Below are 12609 nucleotides of genomic sequence, written 5' to 3' on the forward strand. Positions count from 1 at the left end.
TGCTTTGGGTGGAACTTCATGCATTAATAAGGGAGAAAAATAACAAAATAATTAATGCGGAATGTTGTGGCATAATGATGACCAGCTTTGGCTCTAAAAGAGAAATATCCTAAACTATCCATTGAAGAGATGCATGTGAGTATGGAACACTACATAAAATATTAGACTTAGATAGGTTGGTTGGATTTACTGAAGTATAGTCTTAGAAACAAAAAGCTCTAAATTCAACCCCCTCATATTACAGATAAGTAAACTGACTGACCTTTGTTAACATAGCCAGTGTCAGACTTGAATTAAGAGATTGGAATCAGAGACTTCTAACTTCCCTACAATCTCTAAATCTATAATTGCTGATTTTATCATAAATCTATTTTCAGAATTATGTGCTTCTAAGTATTTGTTATATGTTACCATATTTAGAAAGATAATTGTGGAGATCAAAGGAGTCAAAGTAATTTATTGGTTCCTAGAGTGCAATAAGCTATTCAAATGTAAATACAACTATCTGGAAATTCATCTTAATGAAGAGGAAGTCTATTACGATTTTTATGATGCTCTTATATTTCTTCCTTTTTATAGGAATTTCTTCAAAATTCAGATTCATTGATCATCCTTTAAGTTGAATCAGATCATAACATCATGGTTTCTAGAGCTAATAGAGAGAGACCTCAGATATAATTTCATTAAAACAACATATTTTATAAACAAAGCAGTTGAAGCATCAGAGAAGGGACTCTGAGGAAATCAAATGTTAATTAAATTAAATTAAATTAATTTCCTCCATTAAATTCAAACATTATTTATTATAAACTGAGTCCCATATTGTATGTACTATTCTACACTCATAGACCCCTATCTCTCCAAAGAAAGGAGAGATAGATTAATCCATTTCTTCTTTAGAGACAAATCTGATCATTATTATGCCACAACACACAATATCAATTATTTCATTGTTTTTCTTCCTCATTTATGGTTGAAACTTCATATATTTATATATAGTAGCTTTATAGTATCTATATGATATAATAATTTAGCATCAGCAAATTATTAAAGATCTGTTATATAGAAGAAAGCTAGATTTGTAATCAGCAAAACTTGGATTTGATTACTACCTCAGACAAATACCAGTTGCATAACTCTGGGAAATTGTTTAACTTCTTGCAATTCATTTTCATCTGTGAAATATGAGAGGTAGACTAAACAGTCCCATCTAGCTATAAACAAATGGGACTATGAGTGATTTCACTAAGCAAATTTATTCACTTCTATGTGAATGTGTGGAAAAGATAAGGCTAATATGATATTCTCAACAAAGGAATATTGGGATATTTCCCACAAAACTTAGAAAGTATAATTTTTTTTTCAAAAACATTTACTGTTTTTATAGAGGGGACAATATCATTTAGCTGATACTGTGCCAAGCTTAGAATCAAAAATCATGAGTTCAAATCTTAACTTTAACATAAATTGGATATATGATTATGGAGAAGTCACTTATCACTATCTGCTTACCAAAAAACTCTTTAGGACTTAGGTACTAAATTATTTATATTGATAGAGATTGGAAGTGCTCAGGGTTCTCCACAACTAATGAAATAATAGAGCCTCTTAATATGTAATAAGATTTGCTTCTGAAATATTGGGAAAATCATATATTTCATTTTTGCAAGTGTAGAAATGTTCTTACAAATTCTATTCTGATGCAATGGTGAAAAAAGTCATAGGAAGGTTGAGACTTATTTATGACAAAATTAATTTATTAAAAAGAAAGAAAAGCACTTACCATATATAATTTGAAGCACTTAAACAATGGTTGGAACCATGTCAGACAACTTGTACTGTAATTTGATACAGTTTTCAGAAATGGCATGACCAATTCTCTTTCCAGGCCATGTTGACTTAAAATTAATTGCATAACCTTACACAACCAGAATATGCCACAACAGGAAAAGGTGTGCTTTTCACATATAAATATATGTACACAAACTGTTAAGCTAGATCTCTAACTTCACTCACCTGAGGTCTTCCTGAAGATATAACAGGTACCTCATCTTGCTCTGAAAATCATTGGTAAGTGATATCCTTTTTATCTCCATATGAAAACTTCACTAGTCTCATATATTTTCTGATTACACAAGCTGATAAAATGACATTAAATAAACTCTCATAATCACAAATAAAGGGACATGTTCTTGCTCATTTATAATTAACAGAAAGATTTCATTTTTTTCTTTTTAAGATAAGAATAGAAAATTTAATCTTATTTCTGATATAATATTATTTCAATAGTAATAATTTAAGTTTTACTAGGAAGACCAATGTGATTAGATTCTCTGTTTGTAATTCCTAAGAATAAATTTTCTTGAGCTATATAAGACAGAAAATTCAAAGGTAGCTTTTGAATAAGTGATCTTAAAAGGGATTTGATTGAGAATATGTGTGTATAATCATATTTTCTTTTATTGTAATTTCATTGATTGCTCTTTAATGATACTTTTTAAAATGAGATGCTGCTTATCAAACTTACCAACTGAAGTTGATATTTAAATTCTAAGTCCACTTTTTCTACTACTAATAAAAATATAGAATTATTGTATATAAAATGTCTACATTAAACCTGAAGAATATTAAACTAAGCTGTATTATATTCTCAAACATTTGACATTTGTAGATATTTGGAAAACTTAACAGGGATTCCATCCAAAAGCTGACACTGTTCAGATTGAGAGACAGAGATATACAGAGAAAGACAGATAGACAGACAGACATGGGAGGAAGGACAGAGAGGAAGGAAGTGAAGAAGAGAAGGTACAGGGAAGAGAGGGGGAAAAACATACAAAAGGTATTTATTGTGTCTACCTGTTGGAAGGAGGTAATTTTTATACATCAAGAACATATTATCATATTATCATATTATCATTTTTAGAAAGCTAAATATCATGTTTTTCTCTCAGGGAAGTACTTTATTTTCATAGTTTTAAATAATTCATCTTACCTTGCTTGAATACTCCTCATACTTGTGGTTTACCATCTCCCAAAGAAAAGAGGACCTAGCCCCAGGGTGATTATTAAGAGTCATATTTAGAAAATCTTGTTGTGGGATTGAACCCCTGAAGGATAATCATAAAAGAACAAAATTTTAATCCTGTTTCTAGACTATTCAAGATTGAAGTTATCATGAGAGAAATAGAAGCTAAAGAGAAACAGAGGCCAATTTGTGAGGTTGAAACTAAGCTACAAGCAAGGAAAAGTAATAAAAGTTAAAAGCTAGAAAGATTTTTTTAAACAGGATTATGAATTTTGCTAGATTCCCATGTCCTCATTTTTTCCAATAAAAATATTTTCTTCAAAAATGAAAATAAAAACATTAAGGCAATTATCCTTGGTAAAGAATTTTGGGGATATATCACTGTAAGGCTTATCAAACAACTCAGGTAAATTCACCCAAAATTTAATAAGCACCTATGAAATGATAGACTTATGGGTGGGCAAATATATATATATATATATATGTGTGTGTGTGTGTGTGTGTGTGTGTGTGTGTGTATGGAGATATAGATATGTCTCAGTGGGTTATCTCATACCTTTTTAATTCAGATGTTTATATTCTTGGGACTGAAACTTTGAAATCACATAATAGATGACTGGGTTAGGAAATTGTCCTTTTTGTTATTGCTATTGTTTCGCTTTCCATTTATATCATATGGATAAAATGCTTGACCCTTAATACCAAGATAGCTAAATCAAAGAGCCTGAACAGTTTAGTCAGTGGCATATTATACTCCAAGGGAACACAGAATCAGAAGGCTTGGGCTTTATACTTAACTATGGGACCATGAACTTATCAATTCCCCTCTCTGGGATTCATTTCTTCATTTGAAAAAATGAATAGTTTGGACCAGATGATCCATAATATCCTTACTAATTCCGATATTATGTCATTCTGTGTAATGTCTTAGGTATGATTCTCAGTCAGATAGAATAATCACATAAAGACAAAAAAAAAAGGAAAAGGAAAAGAAAAAAATCAAAAACACTAGTGACATTATTCATCATTGTTGTTAATTCATTTCAGTCATGTCTGACATTTTGTGACTTAAGTTGAGGATTTTTGGCAAAAATATTAGAGTAGTTTGCCATTTCCTTCTTTAACAAATTTTGTACATGAGGAAATAATGCAAACAAGGCTAAGTGACTTCCCTAAAGTCACATAGTTAATAAGTATCTGAGGTCACATTTGAATTCAGATTTTCCTGATTACAGGTTCAGCACTGCATCTACTATGCTACCTAGCTGCCCTGAGAAAGCTGCCAGCAAAGAGCTAACTAGTGTGGAAAAATAAGGACTTTATTTTAGGGACCCAAATTTAGAAGATGCTAATAGCATTTGCATTTCTTCAGCACCTAGGGGGGGAAAGAATTTAGCATCTTCATAGCAAAAATAATTGGTTAAAATAGGAAGCTACCAAATGTCACCTAGATTGACTTCTTCCATAGCTTGCCCATCCCTTTACTTTTCAGCTACATGTCAATAACCCAATATTATTGTATAATCATTTTGCTCCAGTATCCACATCTCAGGGGACTTTTTGTACACTTGTCTCTTGTTAAAATTATTGATTATTACTTTGTTATGCACTCCCATATGTGTAAGAGAAAAAAAGAAACTCACCTTTGTAGAAGTGTTAGACAGAAAATTCTGAGATAAGGCTAAACTTTTGGACTTTTTTTTAGAAAGTTGTTCTAGATTGAATCACTATATGAAGCATTTGGTCAAATATATCACTTTTATATATTTTATAATTTTATAAATTATATATATGTAAATTTATAAATTATAAATTATAATTATAAATTATTTATAATTATATTTACATAATTTATATAGTATATATAATAAATATTAATTATGTGTAATTCATTGATTTAATTGTATAAATTGCATACAATTTTATAATTATGTAAAATTTATAAATGTGTTATTATTTTATAGATAAATATATCATCTGCTTTCTCTCTCTAAGACAATATATGAGATCTTAGATAGAATAGAGTTAGGAATTGATTACACTGTTATCAGGAACTCCCAAGTGAAGAAACGTCCTCTATCAATCCACCTTTATAGTATCTCTGTAATTTACACTCTTAGGGCTATTGAGAACATTGAGAAATTAAGTAACTTGCCCTGAGATCATATAACCAGTATATGTCAGAGGTATGTCAGAGAACCTGAATCTAGTTTCTCTTGACTTTGGGATGTATATACTGCCTCATGAGAAATAATGCATTAATTTATTTATTGTTTAAAGGTATATCAAAGACTTGATATCAACCTAGGAAGACAGATGGCATTAGTAAAGATGTGAAAGCTGGGGCTCAGAAGAACAGCATCACTTTCAAAAAATCATATGATTTGACCTTGAGTAACAAGTTTCAAACTCAAAATCTTCTTATATGAAGTCTGGGGATCTCTCACTAAAACATGTTGCCAATCTAAATTATGTAGAGACTTTTAACAATTTGAGAAAAAAATTATATTCTTTAAAAATTTTTATCTTTTAACTGTAATTTTATTATTTATAATTTAAAATTCAGGAGTTTCTTATATTTTAACAACCTTTGAGATTGTCAAAAGTGCTACTGAGGGCTCACTGATTTTTGTGGAGTAAGACTAATCTTCCTGAGTTCAAATCTGGCCTCAGATACTTACTAGCTGGGTATCTCTGGAAAAGTCACTTAATCCTATTTTTCTTACTTCCTCATCTGTAAATTGAGCTGGAGAAGAGAAGGGCAAATTATTTCTGAGTCTTTGCCAAGAAAACTTCAAATGAGTTTAGAAAGTGTCAGAAAATCCTGAATAACAAAATGAGCTGGAGACAATCCAAAGGTGTGGCCATAGGATGAGAATAGATTTAACTGGGGATAATTTAGCTTCTGAATTTGTCACAAATCAGAATTACCAGAAGCAGACTAAAATTACCAGATACTAGGGATCTCATAATAGCCAAAGACTATTCCAGTAAGAAGTGAGATTTTTTTTCAGACTTATATTAGTGGTAAGAATCCCTTTCTGTCCACTCTAAATTTACATTAGACTGGAACAGACTACTCAGGATTGCCCAAAATTTTAGACAAGGAGGGTAGCCAAGACAGATGGTTATTGAAAAAAATGATAATCAGACAGACAAATTTCTTCCTTATCTGCCTTTAAATGGTCAAACACAATTTTCAGATGATGAAATTGAAACTATTTCCACTCATATGAAGGGATGTTCCAAATCACTATTGATCAGAGAAATGCAAATTAAGACAACTCTGAGATACCACTACACACCTGTCAGATTGGCTAAGATGACAGGAACAAATAACGATGAATGTTGGTGGGAAAACTGGGACACTGATGCATTGTTGGTGGAGTTGTGAAAGAATCCAACCATTCTGGAGAGCAATCTGGAATTATGCCCAAAAAGTTATCAAACTGTACATACCCTTTGATCCAGCAGTGCTACTACTGGGCTTCTATTCCAAGGAAATACTAAAGAAGGGAAAGGACCTGTATGTGCCAATATGTTTGTGGCAGCCCTTTTTGTAGTGGCTAGAAACTGGAAAATGAATGGATGCCCATCAATTGGAGAATGGTTGGGTAAATTATGGTATATGAAGGTTATGGAATATTATTGTTCTGTAAGAAATGACCAACAGGATGAATACAGAGAGGCTTGGAGAGACTTACATCAACTGATGCTGAGTGAAATGAGCAGAACTAGGAGATCATTATACACTTCAACAACAATACTAGATGAAGATGTATTCTGATGGAAGTGGATATCTTCAACATAGAGAAGAGCTAATCCAATTCCAATTGATCAATGATGGGCAGAATCAGCTACACCCAGAGAAGGAACACTGGGAAATGAGTGTAAACTGTGAGCATTTTTTTTTGTTTTGTTTTGTTTTTTTTTGGTTTGGTTTGGTTTCTCTTCCCAGATTATTTTTACCTTCCGAATACAATCCTTCCTTTGCAACAACAACAACAACAAAATTCAGCTCTGCACATATATATTGTACCTAGGATATACTATAACATATTTAATATGTATGGGAATGCCTGCTATCTAGGGGAGGAGGTGGAGGGAAGGAGGGGAAAAATTAGAAACAGAAGGGAGTACAAGGGATCATGTTGTAAAAAATTACCTATGCATATGTACTGTCAAAAATGTTATAATTATAAAATTAATAAAACAAATAAAAAAAAGTTTCAAAACTCTCAAAAATCTACAAGTTTTAAGGTTGTATTTAAATTCTGCCCAGGAAAACAATGAGCTAACAGGGAAACATATTATCCTCTGCATAAATTTATAGCACTGGCAACTAATTAAAAACTAAATTTGTGAATTGCAAAAAAATCTGTTTATCATACTTGTCTTGAAATTATGATGAAAATTTGTTATTCAGTATATATAGTTGTTAATTCTTTCCCCAACTTTATTGTACAGTCTTCATTTCTTTCTTCAACTTATCTTCAATAAATTAGGGGGGTTTATGTCTAATCTGTATATATTATTTTTCTTTAAGACTTTGCTTGTAAAAGTTTTCAAGTCATTGTCTTATTATATGTTTGATTTTTTTTAGTTTCACTATCTCCATAGTAGCTTTTTATGGTCTGACTATAGTCAGATGTTTTTTTATTATTTTTTCTCATTTTTGCAGTCTACTCATTGACTCTGAGCTTTATGTTGTGTTGGAACCTGCTCTCATAGAGAGAGGAGTGGAGGAGAAGATGGCTAGTCTGAGCTTTTTCCTTTTAAATTCCTCTGTTGTTTTCACATCTCATTCTTGGGACCTATTAATTTTCAGTGCTTCCCAAGTTGCATTTTTGAGGATATGCCTGCTCATTGCTCATCTTGTCTACACTGCAAATGCTTGACCTGCTTAAGTTTTTGGCTTGAGTGATGTTGAATTTACTATAGATTGTTGCTAGACCTAGCACAGAACTCTAAGAGATTTTGCAAATTCAGATCAAATGAATTTCTGGCTCTACCCTTGATTTTACCCTCCAACTTAGGTTTATATTCAGGATCAATGGTTAGAAATGTGTTCAAACTCTATTTTGGAGCTAAGAACCACATAGTTAAGCTTTAGGTTCCTTATTCCTTTCTGCTTTTTTGTTACCCATAACTATTTTGCCATCCCCTAAAATTGTGATCAGGAGCCAGAAAGTGGGTGACAAAGATAATAGATATGCATGTTATTGCTCCCAGTGAGAGTAGAGATGCACCTATGATCGTTTTTTGCCCAGGTGTTCAGTCCCTTTACCATCATTAAGTACCAGGTTGCTTTTGCCATAGCCTAGTTGCAGCCTGGTGATACTTCTGTCCTTAAGTTGAGCTACAGGCCAGGCCTAACCCCAGTGTTTGTAGACCTCTCTTTGTGTCCTAAGCTGTCCTTCAAAAATCTCACTATGACTTTTTTTTAATTTTAATCAGAATTTGGCTTGATACATTTTTAAACGTTCATATATAGAGGACATATTGGGAATTCTACATTTCATTTCTCTATCTTGATTCGGCCTCAGAATTGCTGCCAATTTAAGACATAATAAAGTGTAATGGATTTGTCGAACATTAGCTCCTCTGTTTATGTAAATGTTTTGATTTTGTAATTTTGAACTTTTTTTAATTGGTTAAAGATTGTTCTTAATATTTATTGAGGTATGTCCAGTTCATTACAGTTAACTTATTTAATTGGGAAAGGTTCATTGTGTATTAGAAGCTTTGTTAGACCTACTAAATTTTCAAAGTTCATAAATACTTATAAACTCTATATGAAAGAAGTGCCTTGTGAAAGAATTAGTTAAATAATATTTTTTTCCATTCTACCCTGAGACCATAAGTGATTTTGGACATAATATTATAGAAGTACAAAGTTCTTCCAAATCTCAAAGCAAGCATATACCAAACACATTCCTTAAGGTTTATTACAGGATATAATTTTTTTCATTGCAATAATAGTTGGTTAACAATAAATAACAATTGATATAACAATAAAAACAATCAATATCATAATTTATTTGACATTTATTTATAATATTTATTGAGTACTATAAATTCTTTTAAAATATATTTCTTTTGTATCTGAAATATTTCTTTTTATATTTAAGAATTTAACAAATGTAGAGGGCACTAATTTCATGGAAGTAATTTACATGATGAATTATATGACTGATTGATGACAAAAATTATGAAATTACACAAGGAGCAGTATGTTTTACTATTATATCTTTGAAACAACATGCAATCAATAGGCCCCCAAGTTAATAGGATTTTTCTTTTAACCTTAAGGGTTACCTGATGCAATCACTTAGTATACTATAGCACCTATGGCCAGTATTTTTTTTTCATTTTTCTTCCAGATTATGATTGAGCAATCATGAACAATTATTTTATGTATAAATCTGAATATTTTCTTAATTTCTCCTTAATTGTTTATATACATATATATTCATACATATCTATACACATATACATATATATCAGATTGTATTTATAATAGATAAATAAAATAATGAAGAAATATTTGTGGAAAGAACTTAATACGGGTTATAAATAAATGTCTTATTAATTGTTATTTACTATTAATCAACTATTAATGCAACAAGGAAACATATATCCTGAATAAATCTTAAGAAATAAAACTTGTAATGTAAGAAGGAATGTAATTTGTTTGCTCTGAGTTTTGAATTCAGGTATAACTTTACATTCCTCTTCCCTCTCTTCCAATCCCTCATCCCTGACTGTCCTTTGCACTGTGTTAGGAGAGCAGGGCCCAACATAATAATAAGTAGGCTAGAAAAGTGAACAACAAAAAATATCAAAAATAATCTTACTATTAAGACCATAAAAAGCTATGAAACAGGGAAGTTTAAGAAACAAACATGGAATAAGACAGTACTCTACCTTCCAAGAAAATTGTCAAGAACTTGCCAGAAGGGTGCTTACTTACTTAAAAATACTGTTGGTGAGTGTGAATGACTGAAAATGTTGAGAAAATGACATTATAAAGACAATGACAGGATGTTCTTGACTTAATATTTCCCCTGTACTAATTCTTTTCTGAAGAGAAATATTTTCCACCTTGTTAATTTTGTCTGCTTATGATACTTAATGAATAATTTGAAAACTCTGTTGCATGGTTCAATATTCCAAAAGTTTTTTTTATGATTTTCCCCCAAAATAAATAATAATTAAAGGAAAATTTTATGACTTTAGATTTAGGCATGAGAGAAGAGTACTGATTTTGTTATGCAATATATAAACTTCTGAGAGGTAGAGTTCCAAGTATGAAAAATAAATTTATCATTTAGGCCAGTAAATAATCAATAAATTGGGGTCAATGATTTCTTTTGTCAATCAACTATAAAACGATAACATCTCCAGCCACCTTAAATCTCTGTATCTCCCTTCTGAAAATGAACTCCTTTGAGAAGTGAAAAGCAACACTGATTGGCGGACATTTAATGATGAATTGGGTTAAGAGTTCTCAACTTCTCCTGCTGGTGTTGAGGGTAAAGGTTGGAAGGGCACATGAAAGCTAAAAATGTGGCCTGGTCCTGAGATTATTAAATAACTTTCATCATTCTGGACAATGTGAGACACCCTCATCAGAATCTAAATTCTGGCTAAATTTCTCCTTTGTAGACCAGGTCAGGCCCAGTTGTAATGAAGGAAGCAATGGCAAATGAGTCACTTTTTAATATTGTGGAATGAGTTAAGGATAGTTTCTGGCTCATGGATAAAGAAATTAAGTCCAGACCTTGGGAGGGACTAGAATGTGATCACATTCTTTTTCTAAAACAGGAGAGTTCTCTCTAAAAGACAGAGTGAAAAATAGACATTTAGAAAAGAGAATATTACATTTAAATATTGATAATCAAATGACAGGGTATTAAAATAATTTTCCTAGTTTTCAACAATATCCTAATTTTTCATAACAAATCTCTCTCATTATACCAAAAAGATTGCAAAATGTTTAACTTTTTATTTTTTTTTTTATTCATTTCATTAAATAATTATCAATTGCATGTAAAATATTTTAGCATTACTATTTTTTTTTCAAATTTTGAGTTCCAAATTCTCTTCCTCCCTTTAATTCTTTCCCTATTTCATAAGAAGGGAAGAAATGTTGTGTGAAATGAATATGTGATGTTATGAAAAGCATATTTCCATTATTAGACATTTTGCAAGAGAAAATGCAATTTTTTAAAAGTGTGCTTCAATTTTCATTCATATAGTAGCAGTTGTCTCTCTAGAGACAGCATTTTAATTATGGATACTTTGGAACTGTCTTGAATCATTATCTTGCTAACTAAGTCTTTTACAGTTGACCAATGTAGGGTCCAGAATTCCTAAAACAAAGAAATTCTGAGCCTCCTTTCCACCACCCTCAACCAAGCTAATTGTATCAAAGAAAGAGGGAGGGAGCTTCCTTATGATACATCAATGGTTTAATAATCATAACTGATTACTTACATAGGGGCTCTTTAAGGGTGGCTGCTAGAGAATTCATTGGATTTCAGATTCTCAAGAATCTGACCACAAAAAGTTAATACAGTGACAGGGAAGATCAAAATACACACTTAGAAAAAGACAATAAGATCAAAGACATTACAAAACTGAAAGAAAATGTAAATTGGTTGCAGTCCATGAAAGAGTCTAAAAAGGATTTTGAAAATCAAATACAGTGAGAGGAAAATTGGGAAAAGAAATGAAACAAGAATCAAAAACTTGGTAAAAGAGGCACAAAAACTACTGAAGAAAATAATACCTTAAAAAATTACCAAATGGTAAAAGAGACACAAAAATCCAGTACAGAAAATTCCTTAAACAGTAGAACAGGGCAAATGGAAAAGGAGGTACAAAATCTCATTGAAGAAAATAATTCTTTAAAAATAAGAATTATGCAATTAGAAGTTAATGACTCTATGAGACATCCAAAAATAATAAAACAAAATCAAAGAATGGAAAAAATAGAAGAAAATGTGAAATATCTCATTGGAAAAACAACTGATTCAGAAATAGATTGAAAAGAAATAATTTAAGAATTACTGGGTTATGCAAAAGAGCCTGATAAATTTCAATAAATTATCAAGAAAAATTGCTCTGATATCCTAGTACTAAAAGGTAAAATAGAAACTGAATAAATCCACAATTCACCTTTTGGAAGAGATCCCAAAATGAAAACTCCCAGCTATTTCAAAGCTCCCAGGTCAAAGAAAGACTATTAAAAGTAGCCACAAAGAAACAATCTCAATTTTGTGTAGACACAATATGAATAACATAAGTTTTGAAAGTTTTCACATTAAAGGATTGGAAAGCTTGGAGAGAGCAAAGGAACTAGGATCACAATCAAGAATCATCTACCCAGCAATATTAAGTATAATCTTTCAAAGGGGAAATGGAAATTTAATGAAATTGGGGACTTTCAAGTGTTTCTGTAGAAAAGACCAAAACTGAATAAAGGAAAGAAATAGACAGAGACAGAGACACAGAGAAAAAGAAGGCAGGCAGGCAAGAAGGAAGGAAGGAAGGAAGGAAGGAAGGAAGGAAGGAAG

The 12609-nt window shown here is 31.3% G+C and overlaps 1 protein-coding gene across 2 annotated transcripts in view; it reads left to right on the forward strand.

The window, feature by feature from the left end:
* Positions 1-12609, forward strand: part of LOC141566318 (serotriflin-like) — a 46277-nt gene that overhangs the window by 12346 nt on the left and 21322 nt on the right. The window contains exon 1 of one of the 2 annotated variants that reach the window (XM_074310676.1): positions 1893-2070. The exons of the other annotated variant lie outside the window; for it this stretch is intronic. The gene's annotated coding sequence lies outside the window, so the exon portion shown is untranslated. Of the gene's footprint in view, positions 1-1892; positions 2071-12609 lie in introns of those variants that run through there. 2 annotated transcript variants of the gene reach the window in all.

Source organism: Sminthopsis crassicaudata, chromosome 4 (assembly GCF_048593235.1).
Source record: "Sminthopsis crassicaudata isolate SCR6 chromosome 4, ASM4859323v1, whole genome shotgun sequence".
In the NCBI taxonomy this organism is placed as follows: domain Eukaryota; kingdom Metazoa; phylum Chordata; class Mammalia; order Dasyuromorphia; family Dasyuridae; genus Sminthopsis; species Sminthopsis crassicaudata.